The 25,617-nt window shown below is 36.7% G+C and overlaps 1 non-coding gene and 1 pseudogene across 1 annotated transcript; both read left to right on the top strand.

Annotated features, from left to right (window-relative positions):
* The first annotated feature begins 12,176 nt into the window (after window positions 1-12,176).
* Window positions 12,177-13,067, top strand: LOC118722116 (annotated as a pseudogene).
* Window positions 13,068-23,551: 10,484 nt separating this feature from the next.
* On the top strand, window positions 23,552-23,658 carry LOC118722229. The gene has a single exon (XR_004988937.1). It is a non-coding gene; the product is annotated as a U6 spliceosomal RNA (small nuclear RNA).
* Window positions 23,659-25,617: the final 1,959 nt, after the last annotated feature.

The raw sequence follows: 25,617 nt of genomic DNA, 5'->3' as shown, positions 1-25,617 counted from the left end.
TATATATACACACACACATATATATATGTATATATATATATATATATATATATATATATATATATATATATTTACACTGATTGTATCTTAAGAGATCCTAACATTTCAAGGGTAATATTAAAATTAGAAGAAAACTTAATGTCATATCCTATATTAACAACAAATGGAGAAAAGTCAAATAATCACAACAATTTAAAAAACCTAGGATTCTTACTTCGTACTGTTTTATTATCTGAATCCATAATCTGCTCCATCATTAATATTAAATTTGAGCTAATTACTGATGCTAACAATTTAGCAATATAAAAATAATAGTTTATAAATTAGTGAATTGAAAATTTTATGAATAATACTCACCTTGGTCTCATAGATAAAACCAACCTGTTTGCTTTGTGAGGTAGAAAGCATACAATATAAAATGGGTGGGGACCGGGTGGAGGGGAGCCTTGGGGGAAAAAAAGGAGAAACAAATGTAATAATCTGAACAATAAAGATTTATTAAATTAAACAAAAAATAAAATGTAACATTTCATTTTCTTGCTGACAAAATATATTCTTTGCAGAACATTAAATTCTTTGTAATAAAAATGTTTTCTTTTTCATTCTTGGGCTGCAAGGGACTTTGTTTAAATTTTTTTAAAAAAATGTAAACATATATCTCTAAGCAAAATATATTTGATTAATGCATTGTTGAAACAACTGATAAAGATATATTTCCCAGTAAACACAGAGAAGTTTACTGAGCAACAGCTACCTGTTACTCTATTGTCACCAACGTTTCACTGCCTACTTGCTCAGGAGTTTGAGTTTCCACTTTATATAAAACTGTTAAACGAATTAAACTTTTGAAAATATAAATAAAAGTTATTTAATCTGAATATTAAAAATTGATTTCATTCTTTGAAATAGATGTATAGATTCCTTGCTGAAATAAAAAAGTAATTTCTCTTTTTAGCCAGTCTTCTAGTAGATATCATCTTTAAAACCAAGCATCTGCTGGTTTTGTCATAATGATTATGTGTCTTGAAATATTTTTTAAATTTCAGCTCCATACAGGCAGACTGTAATAAACTTTCCTGAGGTGGGGAATGAATCTCAGGACTATACAGGTTAGAAGGCACATAATTTAAGGCTGAAATGGATAAATACTTATATGTCCAAGGACACAGTTGATGACTTTGGGCTTTGGAGCTATGATTAACAATCATCTCATGTAAGATTGGATTTTCTTTAACTTCAGTTAATTTCAACAAACCAAATATGTATATATTCCTGATATTAGAAGACAAGGCTATTAGTTGTGATAAAAGTTTTCAAGGTGACTATATTCAGAAAGCACATGGTTTTGGGGCTCTCTGGAAAATGGAATTATCTTCTACAACAAAATGTTATAGAAATTAATATTTTCCTTATAATTTCCTTATGTCATAAATCAAAACCATAGATAAAAACAATTCTTACAGAGACCCAAGAAAGGGGTTAATTAAAGGTTACAATCTTACTTATATAAATGGCACTTAAGAGCTGAAAAATACTTTCTTTCCTATGTAATCCCCATTTTACGTATGAAGAAAACTGAGGTTCAGTAACATAATTATAATAATATGATTAGTATTACTCTGATGCCTAGCTAACATTTATTTAGTGAGTCCTTACAATGTGCCACAGTTTCATTGATTTTTACCAGTAAGAAGACAAGTAGAAAAGGATTCACTTTATGACTTACATAGAAAGCAAAAGTAAAATCAGCATGGTGCCACCTTCACATGTCCTTGGACCCTCAAGATGACACTGAATCAGATGGGCTGGATAACAGATGACTCAAGTGGTGGTTCACTTTGTTGAGAGGAGTCAAACAATTTTATAGATTTACAAAGAAGCTTGAGGCTGTACCCTCATGGGCAGGGCAAAGTAGAAAGTCCTATGCTTCAGCAGAAAAAGAGAAATAGATGATAAACTGCCTTATAGAAACCTTCTACAAGATAGGGTGCCTCCCACTAGAAAGGAAGGAGGGAGAGAAACGGATTTGTGACAATTTCCACAAGACTCCTATCTTGCCATATTCCTGGGAGAATCACAGAATGTTCTGCCAAGATTCTGATCAGACATTGTTTGAGCTGTGCCTAAATGGTCTATGTGGAAACATGCAAGGTCACCAGGGCCCTATGGTGGAGTCATTCCTCTATACATACATTACATAAATTAATATGAATATTTAGTTAATTATCTCTATTTTAACAAGAAAAAATATTAGGGTAAAGTGGATAAATACTTATAAGTCCAAGGCCACAATTTATGACTTTGGACTCTAGGAGCTACAATTAACAAAATAGAGGCTTAACAATGGAACCATTTAATTTTCTTAGCAAAAGGCCTGAGAGTTGGTGATTCCAGAGTTAGTCAGCTCAATTGTTATTAAGAACCCCATTTTTTTCACAATTCTACTCTGTCCCATTTAGTGTGAAACCTTTTTGTACTCACACTTTTTGCTTCATGGTCAAGAGATAGCTGCTGAAGTTCCAAATATCACATTATGAGAGGATAGTGATCAAAGCAGGAAAGTCAGCAGTAACACAGAGAATGAGGGAAGATGCTGTCCTAACAAAGTCAGGTTTCTACTAGTGAGGAAGGAAGGGAAAATGGTCATTGGGCTTGCATCCAACAGTGTCTGCTACACACAAGGAATTAGTATTGGAATTAAAACTAGAGGAGGAACTCATATTTTTATAATTTAAGTCTACCACTCCCAAATATGACACTTGTTTCCTACATGCTTATTTGTAAAAGCAATGTCTGATTTCTTTTTTCAGTGGCAGTCACTAAAATGGATAAAATAGATTTTATTATCAATATACCGCATCTTTTATTTTTCTGTAAAGAATCAGATAGTTGACATTTTTGCTCTCTGTGCCACATACAATTTGTCAAATATGCTCACCTCTGCCCTTGTCATGCAAAATCAAAAGCAGACAATACATAGATGGACTAGTGTAGCTGTGTTCTAATAGAACAGATGGTGGGGCAGATTCGGCCCACAGGCCATAGGTGCCAAAGTGATCATGAATGAATCATAATGTTGGCCAGGATGCAAAGCAATATTATAAATAGTGAAGTGTCCATCATCTTGCATTCTTCATTGAGGATGATGTGGAGCTGAACACCCAGTAAATCCAAGATGGATGTTTTACAGGGGCAAGAAATAAAGTTTGTTTTTAGCTCACTGAGATGTTAATTTGTTACCATATCATGAGGTAGCCCACCTTGACTAATACAACATATTTATTTCTTGTTTAATAGATACCTCAGGGAAGGAACAACCTAAGACAGACACAGTCGAAGAGGGGCCATCAGAAGATAACTTGGGGGTCAACGGAAGTGAGGTACAGACCCTCACCACCCCCAACTTTGCAGGGGCCTGAACCCTCACTCTTTCTGAGGGAGGTCTCCTGCCCCCATGGCTGCTTCGTTTCCCATGCCCAGCTCAAATCAGGACCCAGGTAACACACAGAGACATGGCCGACAGCAGCTGCCCCCTCACTGCAACAAGACTTATTTGAGTTGTCTTGTACCCATGTTATGGGGAAGTGGGTTTTTGATATCTAAATCCAGCCTAGCACCAGAAATGCTTACGGCCTACTCAAGAAGGCAAATAATCTTTTCCACTAATATTTCCACTGATAAATTAAGATTGTTGTTAGAGTTTAAATTTGACTAGTCAAGTTTTCAGAATAATTTAAATTGGCTAATTGAAATAAGCAAATATTCTAGAAAATATAGTAATTGTACTGGAAAAAAAGCTGTTCCTAAAGTGTTAACTAAAACTTTTATGGGTAGTTCATCTCATGGTAAAATTGTGTAACATGTAATGAACCTAAAGCAGTCATATTTTAGTGCAAAAAAATTAAAAGTAAAAGCTATCAAGACTACATTATAAAGTTTCCAAAAGCCTCCTAATATTTAAATAAAAAGGGGAGAATAGTAGAAGAATATCATGTAAGAAAAAATATCCTGTAAGTAAATTACATCTAAAAAATGTTTACTTTAGAAAATTAACTTTCATTTGTAATGCTAACAGCAAGACACCCCTAAAAAACACACATGGTGTCAAAACAAGCCAAAGGAAAATCATTTGGGCAAAAAAAACTAAAAATAATCTCAAGTCAAATTTATAAAAAAGATTCCTTTATTAACTTTTAGTAGAGAATATGTTTGTATATTTTCATAAAGCAACTCCAAGACCATGTGGATTCCTACAATAGAGAGGAATTGACAGGACTGCTCCAGCCATGAAGACAGAAGAGGAACAGTCCAGAGATGGAAGATGTTGATGACACCTTTCCATACTAGCATTCAGCAGCTGTGAGTTACTGTGTGTTGCTCAGGACCAAACCAGTGACGGTTGGACCTGCATTACCATCTTTTATCCACTATCCAGAAATAAAATATCATTGCTGACATGTACACATAAGAAACTGTTTGACATTGAAATTGGGACTCAAAAGAACGGTTGGCCGAGAAAGAAACTCACTACAGATGATTCACTTGCCTCTCAGCATAACCATTATTGCTTGTCTCATTTTTGGTTCTTACAAATGCATTTCTAGTATCACATGATCTCACTCATCTAGGAGAAATAATGAACAACATAAACTGATGAACAAAAATAGACCCAGAAACAGGGAAGCATCAATCAGACTGTCGGACCTCAGGGGAAAGTAATGGAGAGTGGTGGTAAGGGGGAGAGATCAACCAAAGGACTTATATTCATGCATATAAGCCTAACCAGTGGTCATAGACAAGAGGGGGGTGGGAGCATGCATGGGGAGGGGTTTGGGATGGAAATTGGGGGATGAGGACAAATATGTGATACCTTAATCAATCAATCAATAAATAAACAGTTGGATGTAAACCCTTTAAAAGCAAAACAAAATTAATTGAATTATATTATTTAAGTAACAAAGAAAATATTAAAAATGAAATAGTTTAGAGTAAGAGAATTAGGAAAGCTTCTTAGTTGCCAATATCCAATGCTAAACTTTTACCAGTCTTGTAAAAGGATATGATTAGTTAATTAGAGTTTTGGCCTGACCCAGATTTTCCATTTTATTTTCAAATTCCTGTTTTTAGTACATGATTCACATGCACAATCCCATTTAAAATTTATAACTTTAGGGTAGATAGTCAAATGTCTCTGATCACAGAGACCATCTGTAAGGAAGAAGAGAATGTTGAAGAAACAGATCTTGAAATCAGCAATAAGCATAGTTGATGCTGGAAACTTTAGTAACCATATTAGCATATTTTATTCATAACATTCTCTTATTTTCTACAATCTTCATAATAACTGCAAATTAAGTAGTATTCCCTTAAGCTATAGATATTGTATCTCAGAGAAGTCAATTAAGCTACCGAAGAACATAAGACCAGTAAATGGCAGACTGGCTTCTTAATTCCAAAATCTGGGTCATAAAATTATTTTATTCCATACCTTATACCATGGTTCTATGCTAGGGGGTATTTTCGTGTCTCGGGGGACATTTAGCAATGTGTAGAGAGACATTTTTGTTGTGAACAAATGGTAGTGTGAGGGTTGCTACTGGCACTCCCTGGGAAGGGATCATGAATGTTATTAAATGTCTTACAATGCTCAGGACAGTACCCAATAAAATATCTCAGCCAAAAATGTTAGTAATATGTAGAATGAGAAACCTTGCTCTATACCTTATTTCCCTTAGCACAAATATAAGAACAACAGGTGTTGATTGATTGTTGAATTGAAAAGAGTGGCTCCTGCCCTGGCCATTGTGTCGCTCAGTTGGTTAAGCGTTGTCCCATGTTCTGTAAGGTCACAGGTTTGATTCCTGGTCAGGGACCATACCTAGGTTGGGGGTACAGCCCAAAGCTTCTTTGGTTGGGGTGTATACCAGAGACAACTGATCATTTATTTCTCACATCTATATTTCTTTTTCCCCCTTTCCCATCTTCTCTCTAAAAATCAATAAAGCCATATATTTAAAAAAAGAGTGGTTTCTGTTTCACAGAATAAGTTTTATTTAAAGAAGACCTTGGGAATTGCCTTTCCATGCCAGGTTTACTGAAGATGATCTTTAAGTACTACTTGGTAGCACCATTGTTGGATAACATCCAATTTTTCTGGTAATACATGAACAAATACAGCTTGAAATAACTCCCATAAATCATAGTATGGGCATCAAATTGGGCATATATTTTATTTACTTTTTCTTGCCAATGCTCTCCTGGCACTGTAATATTCAGTATTAAGCATTACAAGACAGTTAAAACATTTACATGTAGCAACAGACCAATATTTTTAAACTTAATTTTATATGTTTCAGCAAACTGAGTATTAAAAATATCAATAGCTTGATCATGCTGCAGTAGATTCCCATAGATGCAATGTGTTCTGACCCTTGCTAACAAAGGATAATTAGCATTTTCAGGATGTGTCTTTCATAGGATATGACATTTCTTTCTTCTTTTTTTTTTTTTACCCTCACCTGAGGATATGTTTCCATTGATTTTTAGAGAATGTGGAAGAGAAAGGAAAAGACAGAGAGAAATACCAAAGCAAGAACACTTTGATTGGTTGCCTCCTGCAGGAGCCCTGACCTGAGCCCCAGCCAGGGAGGAGCCTGAAACTTAGGTACATGCCCTTGATCAGAATCTAACCCTGGACCATGCAGTTGGCAAACATAGGCATTATCCACTGAGCAAAACTGTCTAGGGCAGGATATGACATTTCTTAGCCCTTCAGCAGCGGACTTTCTTTTTTTTCTCCAGGAGTGTGTTGGAAAAGTCCTAGATTACCTTTTTGGATTCTTATGCCCAAGTTACTAAGAATATTACCAGTGGCAATCAAGGAGTTTAGCCAATGAGCGGGCAAAAAAAGGTGTTTCTCCTATAGTTCACACCTATCTCCTCTGATCTCTGACTCTACCACTGCCAAAGCCTAAAGCCTCAGGGACTAGGCTGCACCCCTCCCCCCCCCCCCAGATCCCTCCAATCACCGGTTCTGCCCCTGCCAAGGCCTAAAGCCTCCAGCCCTGGGCAAAGGACCCCCAGCTGGCTCCAATCGCCTAGCTCCTCCCCTGGCCAATACCAGCAAGGGCTGATGGAAAGTTTGGCTTCCTCCATTGCTGGGGAAACCCAAGCATCCCTCCTGCTCTCTGTGGCCACAGCCATCTTGGTTGGGTTTATTTGCATATTCGCTCCTGGTTGGCTTGTGGGTGTGACTTGTCAGCGTAGCAGAAGTATGGTTAATTTATATATTACTCTTTTATTAGATAGGATATTACTCCATCCATTTAACAAATACTTATTGAGCACCTACTATGTGTCAGGTCTTGTCCTGGTTATGAATATATAATGATGAAGAAAGTGGACAAAGTCCCTGCTATCCCATGGCTCATATTATAGTTCATGATTTAATACATTCCCTTCCTCCTGCCTCTAAAGTGAGGTGCAAAGTTTCCTGTAGAAACCAACTAACTTCAAATTATTTCTTTAGTTTGGTTTACTTAGAAGAAGTTTACTGGTATGTGTGTGAATGTTCTTTTTTTTTTTTTTTTTTTTTTACTTTTCAATCCTTTGTTATTATTTTTAAAATGTTTTTGAAATTGGTTAATAGGCTCATATAGATTTCAGGTGTGTATTTCTAAGTTTCAAGATCTGTATATAGCACCATGTGCCCACCAACCAAAGTCAAATCATCTTAACATGAAGTTTTAAGTAAGATGGATAACTTAAAACTAAAATGTATCCTAAAATATTATAAAATATTTTTAAAGAAAATAGTACTAAATAAATACTTTAAAAAAATCTAGACTTTCTTTATGAAGCCTTATCAAGTGAAGTCAGGTTATATTACATCATTGGTTATTTGAGTTACATTATTATTGATTAAAATATACAGGACTGGCAAAAGAAGGTTTAAAGTTGTGATTACATGAAAAATACAGTTTATTTTTATATTACCATTATTATTCTATTATTTTCTATATGAGTAACTGTAAACATACATTTGCCCCACCCTGTATATTTTATTTTATGATAGTAACACTGCTAAATATACATGTATATCTATATATATAAAAAGCTAGTGACCTTAACAGCCATAGCAACCATAATAACCAGTCGCTATGATATCCGCTGTGGCCAGCTAACAGGCCTGATGAGGAGGTAGGGCCAGCCAGACAACCTCATGCCCCCCACCCCTGCTGGCCTGCCCCTGATTGGGACTCTCCCACCCCAATCCAGAGTGGGCCAGTGACCAAATGTCGACTCCTTCCCACCCCCCCTCCGCCAGCCTCACCCCTTATTAGCCCTCCCCACCAAGATAGGCCAGAAGTCCCTTCCACCAGCTGGCCCACCCCTGATCACACCCCCCCACCACCACAATAGGGGGTAGGGCTGGAAAGCCAACCTTCTACAGCCCCACCCCCTGGCCATCCCACCAGTGATAGTATCCCCCAACCCAATAGGAGGTGGGGCTAGCCAGCCAACCTCTTGCAGCCCCTCCCCCTGGCTGGCCATGCCTCTGATGGGATCTCACCACTCTGATCACCCCCAGTCTCTCCCCCCCCTGGCTGGCCAAGACCCTGATCACACCCCACCCCAATAGGGGGTGTGGCTGACCACCAACCTCCTGCAGCCCCTCCACCCACTCAGCCCCACCCCAGATTGGACCCCCCTCACCAACAGGGGCAGAGGCAACCAGCCAACCACCCATGGCCCCTTCCCCAGGCCACTGGCCCCCGATCAGCATTCCTTACCCCATTAGGGGGCAGGGCAGGCCCACTTCCCACAGCTCCTCCCCAAGGCCAGCTCCACCCCCAATCTCTCCCCAACCCCAATCAGGGGTGGGGCCCACTGGCCAATTATCCACAGCCCCTTCCCTCAGGCATCCCAGCTCTGATTGGTCCCTAATTGGGGCAGGCTGGCTGACCAACCTCCTGCCATTTTCTCCTCCTGACAGGCCCAGACCCAATCTGCCCCAATTGGGGCCAGATGGCCAGACACCACCCATGCACAAATTCGTGCACTGGACGTCTAGTTTTACTACATTAGACAGAACAAAATTCTGGGGATTCTTAAACATACCACACCCAACTTTTTTGTAATAGTGTTTTACATCAACAAGCCAGGAAACATTTTTAAAGACAGCTGTAACTGTCAAATAATTTGAAGATATTTCTAACACTTTGAAAAATGTAGACAGGATAGAATAAAGAATGCCTGTGAAGATCTAAAAACATCTCTCGGGCAAGTTATATTCTTTGGAAAGCTAGAGTTTGCTTTGCTATAAAAACCTATATTCAAGGCAAGGACAAATAAAACAAAAATATAATTCTCTGAGTAATATTATGAAGAATATATAATTACATTCTTATTAGTATTTAGTATAATTACATTATTTATAATATTAATTTTAATGTGTAGTGTAATTACAGTCTTCATAATATTGGTTTTTCAGCAAGACATTCTTAAAAAATTTTTTTGAAAGTGAAAACAGGATTCTACTTGATTTTTAAAAATCCATGGTGTCTTCCAGTATACACTGTTAACCTGCATGTCTATGGGTACATATATATTATATGTAAAGAAAAATACTGCAGAGAGAACTGCTAACATTGAAATCTGTAGCATCTTTTTTTATTTTTTTAAATATATTCTTTATTGATTTCAGAGAGAAATTTTTTTTTCTAGTAAGGGCCAAATAGCAGATATTTTCAGTTTTCTCTGTCACTACTACTCAACTTGCACAACTGTAGCACAAAGCAGCCAGAGACAATACCTAAATAATTTAATTTGTATGCATTCTTATAGAATTTTATTTACAATAGCAAGTGGATTTAATCTGTGCATCATAGTTTACTGACCTTTGGTCTAGAGCAATCACCCTTTGATGTTCTAAAGTCTTTATCAGGTGATCAAATAAATCTAAGTTTGACTATTGCAAGGACAGAGAGTTCAATATCTCCAAAGAAAGACCTTTACACTTTAGGACAACACTGAATATTACTCATGAAAACAACTTTGACACCCTCTTTTCAAAATATGAAAACCTGTTATTAAATATATATATATGGCTAATATGCAAAGTGTCCCGTCAGGAATTTGATCGCTTGCTATGATGTGTGCTAACCACCAGAGGGTGGTGTGGAACAAACGAAGGCCCTAATTGGCAGTCAGGGAAGGGAAGTTCTAGCCAGCAGCCAGAAGGAAGGCCCCAGCTGGCAGCCAGAAGTCCCCAATCATCCCTGATCACCAGCCAGGCCTAGGTATTCAACCCATGCACAAATTTTGTGCATTGGGCTTCTAGTTTAAAAATAATTCAGTACCTGTTATGTGAAAAACCAATATAGTATTGGAAGACATAGCTTTATTAATTAAATGTTCTGATTTTTGAGGAGCAGCAACCCTGCGTAGCCCACACTGGTCCAAGGAGCAGTAGTCATATGCAGCCTGCACCTGTCCAACAAGCAGCAGCTGGGTGAGCAGCCTGCCCCATCAGAGGAGTAGCAACTGCACATTCAGTTGTATTCTCATATTAATACTTTCCCATTGTAAATATATGTAGTGTATATTAGCAAAATGGCTGACAATGTGTCAACTAGTAGTGCTGATGCACAGGCTGGCAATTTAGTTCCCATGAAAGAATAAATACAGGGCAGGGCAAAAGTAGATTTACAGTTGTTTGCATGGAAAACAATACAATAATTAATTAATAATAATCTATATATACAAAAGCCTAAGAAAGCTTTATGACTGGAAAACTGGAGACCAGACGACAGGGCAGTAGCTATGATGTGCACTGACCACCAGAAAGCAGATGCTGAATGCCGGAGCTGCCGCCTGGTGTCAATGCGCTCCCACAAGCCAACCTCCCTCAGCTGGCCAACCTCCTGTGGTACCTATCCCTGGCTGGCCACCCTGATCTACCCTGCTTGTTGGCCAGGTGGAGGGACCCCACCCATGCACAAATTCATACACTGGGCCCATAGTGTAAGAATGAACTGTTCCACATATGCACAACCTTAAGCCTACTTTTGCTTACCCCTGTATACCTTAAATGTGATACTTTAAAGCAGTGGTAAGTTCAGAAAGAAACATAAATCTATATATTCATGCCACATGAAGGCTAAACACTTTGTAATTATGGGCACATTATATGCTCTGCACACATTTCTACTCAAATGGAACCTCAGAGAAAAGGTAGGGAAGGTGGGGGGAAAGAGGAGAGATCAACCAAAGGACTTGTTATACATGCATATGAGCATAACCAGTGGTCAAGACAGTAGGGGGAGTGAGGGAATGTGTGTGTGTTGTGGGGAGTAGCTGGGAAGAGGCCAATGGGGAAAAAAGGAGACTTATGTAATTCTTTAAACAATGAAGGATTTAAATTTTAAAAAAAGAGTGGAGAGTCTGGAGACAAGCAGGTGATTCAAAAGCTATTGCAAAATGCATCATGTGAAGATGATAAGGATCTATGCAAAGTGGTTACAGTGAAAATGGAAAGGAAGATAGAAGTATAAAATACTTTAAAGAAGAGGATATATAAAATGTAGAGCTTTACTAAATGTGAAGGTGAGATTGGCAGAAGGTCAGGGTCTTATAGCCTCAAAAAAATATCCAATACTGTATATCCTTTGCTGACTTAACACATGATTAAAATCCACTGGTCCCAGTTCTTATTTTGTTTGGGTCACAGAACTACAATGAACTATTGATAATTATGTTCAAATTTTAATTTTTAATTGTGAACCATATTAATCCTAATTTTTCTCATTGGTACATAAAGCTCTCAGTCTTTCTATAAATTAGGTTCACATTCTCTCACTGGACATTGTTTAATCTGACCAAATATAAACTAAGCACTGTAACTTAATTAAGTATAGATACAGCCTATCAGTATCTACATTTCTAGGGGAAAATGTAACAACTGGAATTGTTAGAATGTGCAGAGAATTCAAAGGAAATATTTCCCATTATATTTTAGCAGTTAAGATAATTTTTGGTTATGCTATGACTGTTATGTTAAGAAATATGAGGTCATTTACAAATTCATAAAAGAAATCTACACAGTAATTTTGCAAGGTTAAATTATAAAGCTAGATTCACAAGATAAATTATAAAATTATGATCCTGGGAGTAAGATGGAAGATGAGGAGGTCACTGAGAGCTGGGAGGAGGCTGCAGACAGCGGGGTCTGGACAGAACACCCATGATGGTTCTGTGCTTGCTGTAATTTGCACCAAGGCCTATTTATTTCTCTCCTTTGCCTTTCTTATCTCCTCTCCCCTTCTTACCTTTTTTTCCTCCTTTATCCATCTCTTGCTATTACAGGAGAGACCCTGTCATTGTAATCTGCCTGCACTTGCAGATACATTCCTATTCTCTGTCTCCTTTGTTCCTCTTGAAGATTGTGGTTATGTTACAAATTAGGCTGTTTGAGGTGTCCCCTACCTTGCTCTTCCCTGTTATGCTTCCATCTCCTAACTTTCTTCCAGAGGCTCACACAAGCATCATCACTGCAAGTCTAAGGTCATCAGCAGCCAGTGAAGCTGTACGTTTTCCTCAGGAAACAGACAGATGGTTGGGGAAGAAACTGAAGATCACGCAAAAAAATCTCCTCCCAAAGTGCCGATTGTGATTCAGGATGATAGCCTTCCCACAGCGCCCCCCCCCCCCTTGCCACTTTCCCCTATCCCCCCCCCCACACGCCACCCCTCAGATCTGAATCCTCAAGAGGCTCACCAGCATCCGTGTGGTCAGCAGCCCCAACTCCACCAGCAGGCCAGCCCTTCCTGTCAAGTCCCTAGCACAGTGGGAGGCAGAGTATGCAGAAGCCTGAAAGCGGATCCTGGGCAGTGCCAGCCATGAGGAGGAATAAGATAAACCCATCCTCAACAGGACAACCAGGATCTCCCAACCCGAAGACAGCAGGCAGCCCAATAATGTGATCAGACAGACTTTGGGTCCTGATGGGTCACAAGGCTTCAAACAGCGCAGATAAATGTGGGCAAGAAAGAATGCTGTCGCCATCACCACAGACAACAACTGGACTTGAGCAGAGGGAAGGATCTGATTAACTTGCACTGTGATCCCCTTTGCTCCTCCCACTGTGACCTTGAACCCCATGCACTGTGACCCTCTCCCCCTTTTCCTCTTCCCACTGTGATTGGCATGTCTACAAGGGCTGTCCCAAGTCAATGGAAAGTGAAAGGATGGGAGTTTGGGGACTTAAGAGTGGAGAGTCAGAGTGCCACTTGGCCACTTGAGGTAAAGCCAGTGCCAGCAATAACAGTTTATCATACTCATTAATTTGGGATTTCAAAATAAATGAGAACTCTCATCCACCCATCCCCAAGTGCATGTCAACATCACTTATAAGCAAGTTCCATTTGAAGAAAAAATAAAATTATAACCCTGAATGTTTTTATTTGCTGATAACATATTAGATCATTCTGTGTGTAATGTATATTGCCCAATTTTAAACAATTATGTTATATCTAAAATTCATTGCACTTTATTTTAATCTATTATATTTCTTGTCATATATGTTTTCTCCACTTATTCTTAATAATTAAAAAGATAAACAGAGATAAGTTTAGTCACCAAAGATTAGATATTGAATTTTTAAAAATTTGAAAAGTATAGAAGGTCCATTCCCCTTCCTCAGAAAGGTGTGGATGAATGGCAGCTCTAGCTGAAGTATTGACTGCACTGCCATTTTTCTTAGATTTCTTACATAGAGCTGATACAGAAATCTTTTTAAATATATTTTATTGATTTTGTACAGAGAGGAAGGGAGAGAGATAGAGAGTTAGAAACATCTATGAGAGAGAGTCATTGATCAGCTGCTTCTTGCACACCCCCTACCGGGGATATGCCCGCAACCAAGGTACATGCCCTTGACCGGAATCGAACCCGGGACCCTTCAGTCCCCAAGCCGACGCTCTATCAATTGAGCCAAACCGGTCCCAGCCAGAAATCTTTTAAAATAATGTATCTGATAACTGCTTCTCAGCTTCACATAGCGTCATCCTAAACAAGTAGCATAAACTATTAGAAGCCAAGTCTCCAAACATTTTTCCCAAGACTTTTTGATTGCTAAGAATTCTCTTTGGTTCTTTTTCAAAATTGTGGCAATTTTGCATGCTCTCTCATTGGTTGCTAATTTTATGGCTTTCCTTTTTTATTTCTTTAAACATTTCCTAAATAGTGACTTTACATTATATCTGTAAAGTTCATCATTTTTCTTTCTATACGTACATACTGTCCAGGTTTTTCACTGTTCTGTTTTTTCACTTTTCACTCATGATCACTTGCTTCCTCATATTTTTGGTGATGCTTTATTGTGACTGAACTTAATTCTTTAGAATACTGAGGATCTACATTCGATTGTTTTCATAGAGAAGTGATGACTCCTTCTACCAAATGACAAGTTTTAGTGAATGGAAACAAATGATTGAAAGCTGCTAGGTAATTGATTAGAGTTATACCCTCCAATACAGCAACCACTAATCACATGTGGCTATTGAGTGCTTGAAAAGTTTCCAAGTTACTGTGGGAAATAAAATTTTTAAAGTAATTTAAACTATTTTATTTTCACTTGTTTTATGTATGTACTATATGGTTAGCATGTATAGTTCAGATTATTATTATATATTTTTTTCATTTTTATATATTTATTATTGACCATATTATAGATGTTCTCCATTCTTTCCCCATGTCAGAACACATAGCAGGAGCCCTGCACAAGCTCTGGTGCTCTGAGTTGTTCTGAGTGGCTGTGAGTACATGATTTCTCCTAAATTCTCCTATTCGACTATGCCAGGGCTGGTTCCTGCTTGAACCCTGCCCCCTGTACTAACTGTTGGGAACTTAGTCCAAGTTCTTCCTTTATCCTCTGCTCACTAGTAACAGGTGTTGGGTCTGAGCTCCTCTACCTGGGGCTGGACCTCCTAAGACACTCGGTCTTAGATGGAGAATCCATGGAAGATTGTGGGTGTATAATAACGAGTCTTTATTGCTGAAGCCAGTGGCCATATAGCCATCAGACAAGAGCAATCCTCACAGCAAATTCCATTCAGGCAGGCAGTGGACAACAGCTGGTGAATATATATCTTTCCCATAAAGTAGCATCAGTCTCTGCACCTACAGCTATTAACTGAATAGTCACAGTGCCTTCTAGAATCACTGCCTCACATCCTGGTGGTATCTGAGTTCTCTGGCTTAGCAGCTTCTCCTGTCTCTCCTGCCCAGCTTCTCTCTCTAGAAGATTTCTCCTCACTCCTGCCTCAGCCTGCGCCAGCTAACTAGCTCGTCAATAACCTACTTTTCCACTATTTAGACAAAGAAGGCTTCATGCCAATAGTGACATCAATCATATTTGCTACAGAAGGGCACAGTGTGCCTTGTGTCCTTGCACCCGCTCATGGTATCTTGGCCTGATTAGGATTCCCAGGCTCAGAGTCCTTGAACATCCCATTTAGGCACAAGGCCAGAGCGGCCTTTGGCCATTATGGTGTATTGATAACAAGGCCACTGACCTTGACTACCCGGGGGACCTGGAATGGTTCCCACCCACTCTAACCCCACCCTACAGACCTCCACCCAGGACCCATATCCCTCCCTCTGGCCATCACTACACTGTTGTCTGTGTCCATGAGCTATGCATATATGTCCTTTGGCTAATCTCTTCACCTTCTTGTATCCAATCCACCATATCCTCCAAACCTCTGAGATCTCTCTGTCTGTTCCATATATCCATGACTCTATTTCTATTTTGTCATGATTTTATTTCATTAGATTCCACATATTAGTGGAATGATATGGTATTGTCTTTCTCTAGCTTATTTTGCTTAACAGAATACTCTCTAGGTCTATCCATGTTGCCACAAAAGGGAAATTTCCTTCATTGTATAAAATTACCACAGTTTTTTATCCACTCATCTACTGATGGGCACTTGGGCTGTTTCCAGATCTTGGCTATTATAAATAACAATGCTTTGAACATAGGAGTGTCTATTTGTTTCTGATTGCTATTTCAGGATTCTTAGATTCATACCAGAAGTGGAATGACTAAGTCAAAAGGCAGTTCCCTTTTTAATATTTTTAGAAAACACTAGAAAATATTGTTTTCCACAGTGGCTGCACCAGTTTGCATTCCCACAAACAGGGCATTAGGGTTCGCTTTTCTCTACATCCTCACCAGCACTTGTTATTGGTTGATTTAATTGATAATAATTCTGTCAGGTGTGAGGTGGTACCTCATTTTCATTTTAATTTGCATCTCTCTGATGCTTAGTGACACTTGGCATTTTTTTCATATTTCTATTGGCCAGCTGTATGTCCTCTTTAGAGAAGTATCTATTTAAGTCCTTTGCCCATTTCTTCAATTAGATGGCTTGTCTTCCTGGTGTTGAGTTGTATAAATTTTTTTTATATGCAGAGTGTCTCAAAATGTATAACTTTAATAGCTAATAGATCAATTTTAAAAATGAAATTCATTTTAATAAATACTTCCTTTATAATTGTTCAAAGTATCTATACAGTTTTGGGACACCATATATTTTGGAAATTAACCCCTTTCAGATTTACCATTGGCTAAGATGTTCTCCCAAACAGTGGGTTCCCTTTTCATTTTGTCCTTTGCTATGCAGAATATTTTTTTAGTTTGATGTAGTCCCATTTGTTCATTTTTCTCCCCCTTTGTTTCTCTTTCCCTTATGAGCTATATTGGCAAAAATATTTCTTGAAGATATGTCTGAGATTTTAGTACCTATGTTTTCTTCCAGGATTTTTATGGTTTCATGACTTAAATTTAAGTCTTTTATCCATTTTTAGTTTATTCTTACGTATGGTGTAAGTCAGTGGTCTAGTTTCATTTTTTTTTTTTTAATTGAACAGTACCTGATAAAGAAACAGAATTCTCTGGCAGAAGAAAATGAAGCCTAAGGAGCTGGGAATATTTTATATATTACAAAGCAATAATTCTTGATGCAATTACCTAAATATGTCGCTTTCATGTGCCTTTATTACATCACAAATGAGTAGAAATGAAAGTGCTAATACTAGTCTTAGTACAATTGTGACAAAATTGACATATTTACCTACATCCAAACAGTTTAATCCTTTAAATTGAATTGGATTCTCACTAACTGTATTTAAACACACTGATAAACAGTTTCCACTAGGGGAGGTCTGAATACAGTTTCTGGAAGGAACCTAATGTTCTCTGTAGCTCTGACTGTCACTTCTTTACCCTCGATATGGATGAGTGAGCTGAGGACTGCCCTTTCTTTACATTTGAGTACTAAAAATCTGTCTACAATTGCATGTAAGGAGAGTAGGCAAAACTAGTTACATAACTCATATAAAGGAGTTCTCCATTCTCTTTAGTAATTTTCTAACTTTCTCTGCTTCGTGAATGGGAGATAAGCAATGTAGCCACAGCCAATAAGAAGCTATCATTTTCCTTTGATTTTCAAGACGGCCCATTTTACTAATAAGGAACTTGAGACCCAGAAAATTCTTAGTGACCTTCCCAAGGTCACAGAACCAATTTACAGTAGCAGATTCAAACTCCCTACATACTTAGGGCTACATTCCCAAGGATTCCATACTGCCTTTCTCACCCTATTTTTTGTACTCACCTCTACTAATCAAGTCTATATTTTCCCTAATATTTTTATAGTCTTTTCAAACTGATTCTTCATGCTGAGCTAGAAATTTATAGAAGAAACATTGAGATTCAGAGTGGTAAGTGATCATCAAATATTTTCCTTCAACAGGTCTCTTGAATAAGTTCTGTCTACAACATGGTGAGTTCACTACTTCTCATGGCAACCTGTTACCAATTTTACTGAACTCTGGTCATTCAAATGCATTTTCTATTTGTTGTTGGCAGAAGAAAATGATGCCTAAGGAGCTGGGGATATTTATATATTGCATAGCAATAATTCTATCAATCTATTTTCCTGAAACTTCCACCTATTCTTTTTATATCCTAAAAAAATCACACAGAATAAGTCACTCCTTCACCCATGATATTCCTTTGCTATCTGAAGATAGTTTTCAAATTTAATAATCCTTTTTCCACTGTCCACAAAACAGCCTTCTCTTCTACAGTCTAAAATTTTACTTTTTCCAAATATTCTTAATGAGTTTACAGAATCTTTCAAATAAATGTCACACATGGTGACCCACAGAACAATTTTGTTTTACCTGCTTTGTGTTTTAAAAATTATGGCTCAGCATTTAACCATCAGTAGATCACACACCAACATTTATTTTGTCTTATTTCTGAAAAATATAAGACAATGGGACCTGTATCCCTGTGCTCTTTCAATAGAACACATGCTCACCAATCCACCAGCCCCCCTACTCACAGAGTGTTAGCCTGTGCCTTCACACCTGGTATAGTTCTCTCATCCATTACTTCTCTGGCCCCTGAAAGCATGTGAGTTTGCCACTCATGTTTTACCTTATATACTCCCATTTTTAGTTAAATTATCTTTTTTTCCTAAACCACCCCTTCATACCCATACAGGACTATATACCTTGCATATATAAAGTTGATTATTATTGTCAGAAATGCAAATCTCCGTGAAAAGCTAGTGAACATATTATGGATGATTATATTGTGTTACATGTTGAGTTTTAAATAAGGTATGTATTTAACTCATATCTAAATATTTATTATTTCAAAAATGCTTGCATATCAAATTCAAATGGGAATAGATTCTATGAAGCCAATACCTATTTTCCTGAGATCAAAGTACATTTGATCTAAATGAAAAAGAAATTATATTTAAATTAAGTTATTGGAAACCATCACAGAAAATTAATTACCTGTAAATTAAACAATCCAGAAAAAGGTATAAAACAATTATGAATGAATTTGAAAAATTAACCAATTATGGATATGTGAAGAAATGTAGCTAGTAGACCTGAAACCAAATGATAGGTTCCCATATTCAGAGATCATTCTTAAAAATGAAAAAAAAACAAAACTGTCCTTTGCAAATTATAAATGTTAGGCCTTCTCTGATTAAAAATTTAAGTATTTAACAGCCCTATTGGGAGAATTCCTTTCTTAAATTGGAATATTCCTTCCTCTTTTTGCACTGGTAGAAATGTAGGCATACGTAATTTGAAGACATAAAATACCACACACAACTGAATTAATTTAAATAGAGTCCTTTAGAAATAGCATGGTATAGTGGTCAGTGCATGGGACTAGGAGTCAGGATCTGGATTCTAGTTCCAGCGCTGTATTTACTACTAGGATAGTAAACTCTCTTACACTCCACATTTCTCAAATTATTTCCACAAATTAAGTAAAACTATGATGTGGAAATATCAGTACTTATAAGTGGGCCTTCATACTGCAAATAATGAGTTATTTCCATTATATCATAATGCTTGTATAGATTTTTTTCTTCATATATTTTTTTTATTATATAACACATGTATTTGATATTAAATGAATAGGCTATATAGAGACACCAGCAATTTCTGGGCAACTTTACTCTCCATCATCAACTCATATCATCTTCTTGCAGAATTTGGAGTTTGCACATTAAATATTTCCTGAAGATTTGTATCTCTTCCTAACTTATGAACTTATCCAGCTCTTCTGGGTATTTGTGCTTTGGCCAAGTTACTTATGAACTTTCAGGATGCTTATTTCAGGATGCTTCTATGTGTTTTTCTTCAACTTGCAGCCAACTATCAATGAATTCTAAATTGTCCAGCAGGAGTGGCAAGGATCAAATCCACTTTACAAATGGTTGCTATATTTCTTTCTTTCTTTAAATCCTTTTTGCTTATGGAGAGTTACTGGCTATGCCCATATGCTTTTCCGTGAGGTACTCTGTCTTTGGTTCTCTAGTCCCCTCACTGGTACATTTTTAGAAAAAGTCATGTAACTCTCAAATGAATAACTATGAAAATTTAAACTGTCTATGCCTAGATGTACACTCACCTAAAATTAGTTGAATCACAAGAAAGTGATTCAGGATGCTTATAAACATCATTTTTTTTTGGTGCTATTTCAGTTTTGTTTCACATCTGTTAAACCACTAGAGCCTCTGGCTTCCCTAACATCTGCATTGGCCTGCATATTTTCCAAGCACCCTGACAATGATGTGAAGACATCTGAAAGAACCCCTCTCCTATAGGGATATTGTTGTTTGTGAGTGATAAACTATCAATAGAAGAAACACTTCAGTAAGATCCTATTTTATCTAATTTAAATATCCACAGCTATCCAAGGAGGCAGGAAACCCAGGATCTATTCCCAGTGCTGTCCTGAGTCCTAGTATGACTATGGACAAGCCAATGAATCTCTGTATACCACAGGTTCCTCCTTTGTATACTTTTGAGGAAGGGGAGAGTTCAGATTACAAAGTAGAAGCAACTGAAGATGATTAAGACCCAGAAGACCTGGACTTGATTCCAACATTTCCATTTACTAAGTTTTGTGTCCTTGGTGACCATTCTGAGTCCATATTTTCTCATTTGGTAAATGGTGATACCACTTACACCACAGGGTGATTTTGAAAATAAATGGTGTCTCATCCTGGCTGATTGTGTGGTTGATATTAATGTAAACTACAATAGTGGCTCTAAAATTACTTTCAAAGATTTTAATTTGTTTGTACATTAGCCTTGCTCTAAATTTGTTTCATTCCAACCATCTGATACTAACAAAAGATGGAATATTTAGTCTCTCATCAATGACAAATTTGCAAATTTAAATGTAAGTAGGTTGGATTAGTGATCTCAAATGTCCACTTGTATAGAAAGTAATTTTGTCACTGTTATAAATTAAATGATTCCAGTCTTAAGTTAGAATGCCAGGGGTATAAATTCAAAGAGTACCACTTTGTTTCATTTGTTCCCAAAGAATACTTTGGTGTCTGAACTGTAAAATTGGATACAGACAACTATGTACTGTGATTTAAAATATTTCTGTAAGTGATTGCTGGGGAAATATTTAACAGTTCTGGAATTCAGAAACATGTGTTTGTATATAGATTTATAGCTTATTTCATTACTACATGAGCTAATTCAAATACTATAACAACAATCCAGCTCTATTTCCCTGTTAAGTGATAAACTTTGAAAAATCAGACATTTTATCATACTTGCAAATTAACAAATTAGTCTATCTATATATGATACAAAACCTCTGTGTTGGACATAAAGCCCATTTATTACTCACAGCACAGCAAGAGTCAGAGTAATGTCTTAGCACCAGTTTCCTGGGCCCAAATCTTTATAGTGTGACACAGTGAGGGTCAAATGGTACCTCCATATGCAATGGGTTGCATCAAAGGAGAAGCCCAACTTAGTTTTATATAAGACTGCTGGTGAGCCTCTGTTTCTGGTCAGAGAGAAGCCTTATCTTAATGCTCTGAAGAAAGGAGGAAGAGGTCTTTGTCTTTGTTAACTTTGTCTCCAAAGGAGGTGTCACTAAGCTTTACTATCCTGCAGTTTATCCTGACAAAAATATTCTTAATTTTACTGCACATGATCAGAGGATAGGAACCATGGAAAACCATGAAAAAGTCATGGAGAACTTTTTCTCAGCACTTCTTTCTATCCACCCACTGTTATCCAAAAATAATTAAAATGTACAATCTCAAGAGTATATTTTAACTATTTTTTTTCTTAGGTTGTATATATACAACATCAAAACAAAGAAATGCTAACTAAGACAATTAAGAGGGAAAAATATAACTATGGAGACAGCTTAGCGCAGTAAAAAACACAGTGGCCTGAAAGCCAGAAAATCAGAGATCTATCTCTGACTCTGTATCTTTTTTTTTTTTTTTTTTTTTAGAGAGAGAGAGTAGAAGGGGGAGAGAGAAGGGAACATTAATATGAGAGATACATCCATTGGTGCTTCTGTACATGCCCCAACCAGGGCCATGGATCTAACCTGCAACCCAGGTACATGCCTTTGATCAGTAATCAATCAAACCTGTGACTCTTATGCTCTCGGGCTGATGCTCTAACCACTGAGCTACTGAGTAGGGCCTGATTGTATTTTACTGTATGATCTGGGATAAGTTACTTCTCTTTGGTCATCAGGGTCCTCATCTTTCAAAACAAAATATGGAAGAGGTTTAGACTAGCTAGGTTCTAAGATTCTTTCCTGCCTTCACATTCTATTCTCCTACTAATAAATCAAATCAGTTCATTCAAAGGCATTGTGTATACTGATGTCTCTCAATTTTATGCATTAGGATCATGAGCAGATTTAATGTACATGTTAAATAGCTGGTGATTGTGGCTAACATACTGCCAAACATGATACTCTTTATGAGAATATTATAAATAAATATTTATTAAATAGATAAATAAAAATAAATGAAATTTACTCCATAAATTCTTATGACTTAATAATTCTTATTACCTTGTCTCTTTGAATACTTGAAATATTAAGTATTCTGGATAAGTGAATATTTTAAATGAAAATTTCTATGTATCACATATAGATTAGACATTTTTAAAAATGTTAAAGTGCTATAAACATACTGGGCATTAATATTATGTTGAGCATAATAATTTATCAAAAGATGTTTAATGACCATAATAATAAAGCCAATGATCAATGTGCTGTATAAACATTGTGATATGGAATTATTTTATATGACAGTTTTCTGTCCACTTGTTATTCGTTCCTCTATAAATAAGTTCCTATCTATGCCCAACTCTTCATCCATAGTTTCACATGAGCTTGTTATTATGAAAGTTGAACTAGCACATATTGAACATTCAATAAGTAAAGTTAAAAAATAAAAACTATTTTATCCCCAACTATATTACATGCTTCCTAAAAATAGGTACTTTTGAATGTACTGACTACGTAGTTTACAGGACAGGTAGCATAATTCTGTGACTTTGAAAAACATTCATTACAACATAACACATATTTACAGAATTTCCACACTTTGCTGAAAGTACAAAGATGTCTAAAATACTTTACAAGAACTCACAATTTATATGTTGAGAGATTACTTAGAAATTTTATTTTATTTATTTTTTAAAATATATTTTATTGATTTTTTACAGAGAGGAAGAGAGAGGGATAGAAAGTTAGAAACATCAATGAGAAAGAATCATCCATCAGCTGCCTCTTGCACACCCCCTACTGGAGATGTGCCTGCAACCAAGGTACATGCCCTTGACCAGAATCAAACCTGGGACCTTTCAATCTGCAGGCCGACGCTCTATGCACTGAGCCAAACCGGTTTCAGCAGATTACTTAGAAATTTTAGAAAAAGGCACTACTAAAGTGTGTATATCATATGTATATACCCTGTAGTTACATTTTTAATCTTAATTAAATATTCTCTTTATTAATTTTTTCCATACATAATAACATGTATCTAAAATTAAAATATATATTGAAGTAGAATCTGCTGGTTGCAATATTTGAAGTCCTTTAAAAACTAAGAATGAGTGTCAGATGATTAATATTTCAGGGTAAAAATCAAGATAACAAAAGATTGTGCTCGCTTCGGCAGCACATATACTAAAATTGGAACAATACAGAGAAGATTAGCATGGCCCCTGTGCAAGGATGACACGCAAATTCGTGAAGCGTTCCATATTTAAAAAAAAAAAATAACAAAAGATGATGTTCTTTTAATGTTATCCAGCTTCCAATGTGTATGGGTTGATTTCTTTAAAGAAAACTCATTGTATTTATGTGGCTCAAAATATAAAATACAAACATTTTTAATTTCATGGCTAGCACTGGGATTTAAAGAATAAAATTATTTCACTGAAATAATCAATTTTATAGTATTCCTTTGGGATCACATCATTAATTTATTATTGTATATAAACTTTGGGTAGCAAGGTTTTGGGGATATATTGCTGCAGAAATTAATTTGATATCTTATCTACTAATCAGAAGTAGTGACCTATCAAATTTATTTTACCTATGCAAAATAAAGAAATAAAATATGAGAAGTAGCTTTCTTTTCTTATACCAAATGCTTTCCTGTGCCAAAAATGTCAAGGTCAATGTTAGATATTGTGATTAATACTCACACCTACGACCTTTTTTAAAATGACTGAACTAAATCCTGTATAGGTGATAGACTATGAATATATTGGATTCAGAAGAGTTTGAAATATTTTTTACAGATAGGGAACCTGAAGCCAAGTGAAGGGAAGGGATTTGTATAAGATTTCTGTGACAGTAGCATGATGATACCCAATTTTGTTTTATTTTTTTATTTTTCCAATTCAATTCTGTGTCTGTCATGGAATACTACTGTCAATGTTTCATTTTTGACAGAGTCCAATGCATATATAGTAGTTTTGCAGCTTAGTTTCAAAGATAAATTATTAATGTAATTATATTGTGTTAAAGTTTCCTAATGATTTAAGTTCAAGAAAACTGCTATACAAGCTGATCTCCCTCAGATAGCTTGTATTAGTTTCATTAGTTTCTTATTGCTATTACAATAAATTATGACATAGTGGTTTTTTTGTTTTAATAACAGGAATTTATCTTAGAGATCTGTTCAGAAATCTAAAATGAATCTTATGGAGCAAAAATCAAGATGTCAATAGAACTGTCCCATATCTGAAGACTCCAGGAAATAATTCATTCCTTGCAATTTCCACCTTCCAAAGTATGTCTGCTGCATTCCTTGGCTGACTGCCCTGTATCATTCCAGTCTCTGCTTTTGTTGTCACATCTCTGTCTCTGACTTGGATCCTTGTCCGTTTCTCTTATAAGAACCTCTTATACTAGACCATCTCAGATAATCCAGGATGTCCTCCTTATCTCAAATTCCTTAACTTAATCACAACTGCAAAAGTCATGTTGCCCTGAAGCAACATATTCACACATTTTGGAAATTAGGATGTGGCCATCTCTGGGGGACATTATTCAGCCTACATAGTTCTAATATAAGCCATGGAGATAGGCATAGTGAGACGTGTTGTGAGGGGCCTTGTAGGTGATGCTTCAGTATTTCAGATCTGTTTCACAAGCAAGGTGTACTTAGTCAACAGTTTTAAGAAGAGTTATGGTTCAATAGATATTTTTTTTGGAAAGATACTGGATTAAGTGTAATAGATGAGAGTACAGGAAAATATTTCTGAGAAGGATTAGTGAATTTGATGAACACCTGCATTTAGAGTACAAGAGAGAAGGAAGTGTAAATTATGGAGGGAAGAAGCTATTAATTAAGGTAGAAATAAAGAAGGAGTAAATTGGGGATGTGTTAGAGATAATCACTTAGTGTTTATGTTTGTAAATATTTTCATAATCCATTAAAAGAAACCTAAACAGCTGAAACTGGTTTGGCTCAGTGGTTAGATCGTCGGTCTGAGGACTGAAAGGTCCCAGGTTCGATTCCGGTCAAGGGCATGCACCTTGGTTGCAGGCACATACCCGGTAGGGGGTGTGCAGGAGGCAACTGGTCGATGGTTCTCTCTCATAAATGTTTCTAACTCTCTATTCCTTTCTGTAAAAAAAAACTAAATATAGGCCCTAACTGGTTTGGCTCAGTGGAATTTCAAAAGGTGTTTGGAAAGAAGTAACAAGTGAGTCTG

Source organism: Pipistrellus kuhlii, unplaced genomic scaffold, assembly GCF_014108245.1.
Source record: "Pipistrellus kuhlii isolate mPipKuh1 unplaced genomic scaffold, mPipKuh1.p scaffold_m20_p_19, whole genome shotgun sequence".
Taxonomy (NCBI): domain Eukaryota; kingdom Metazoa; phylum Chordata; class Mammalia; order Chiroptera; family Vespertilionidae; genus Pipistrellus; species Pipistrellus kuhlii.
The sequence above is the reverse complement of the archived record's forward strand: the minus strand, read 5'-3'. Positions and strand labels throughout refer to the sequence as shown.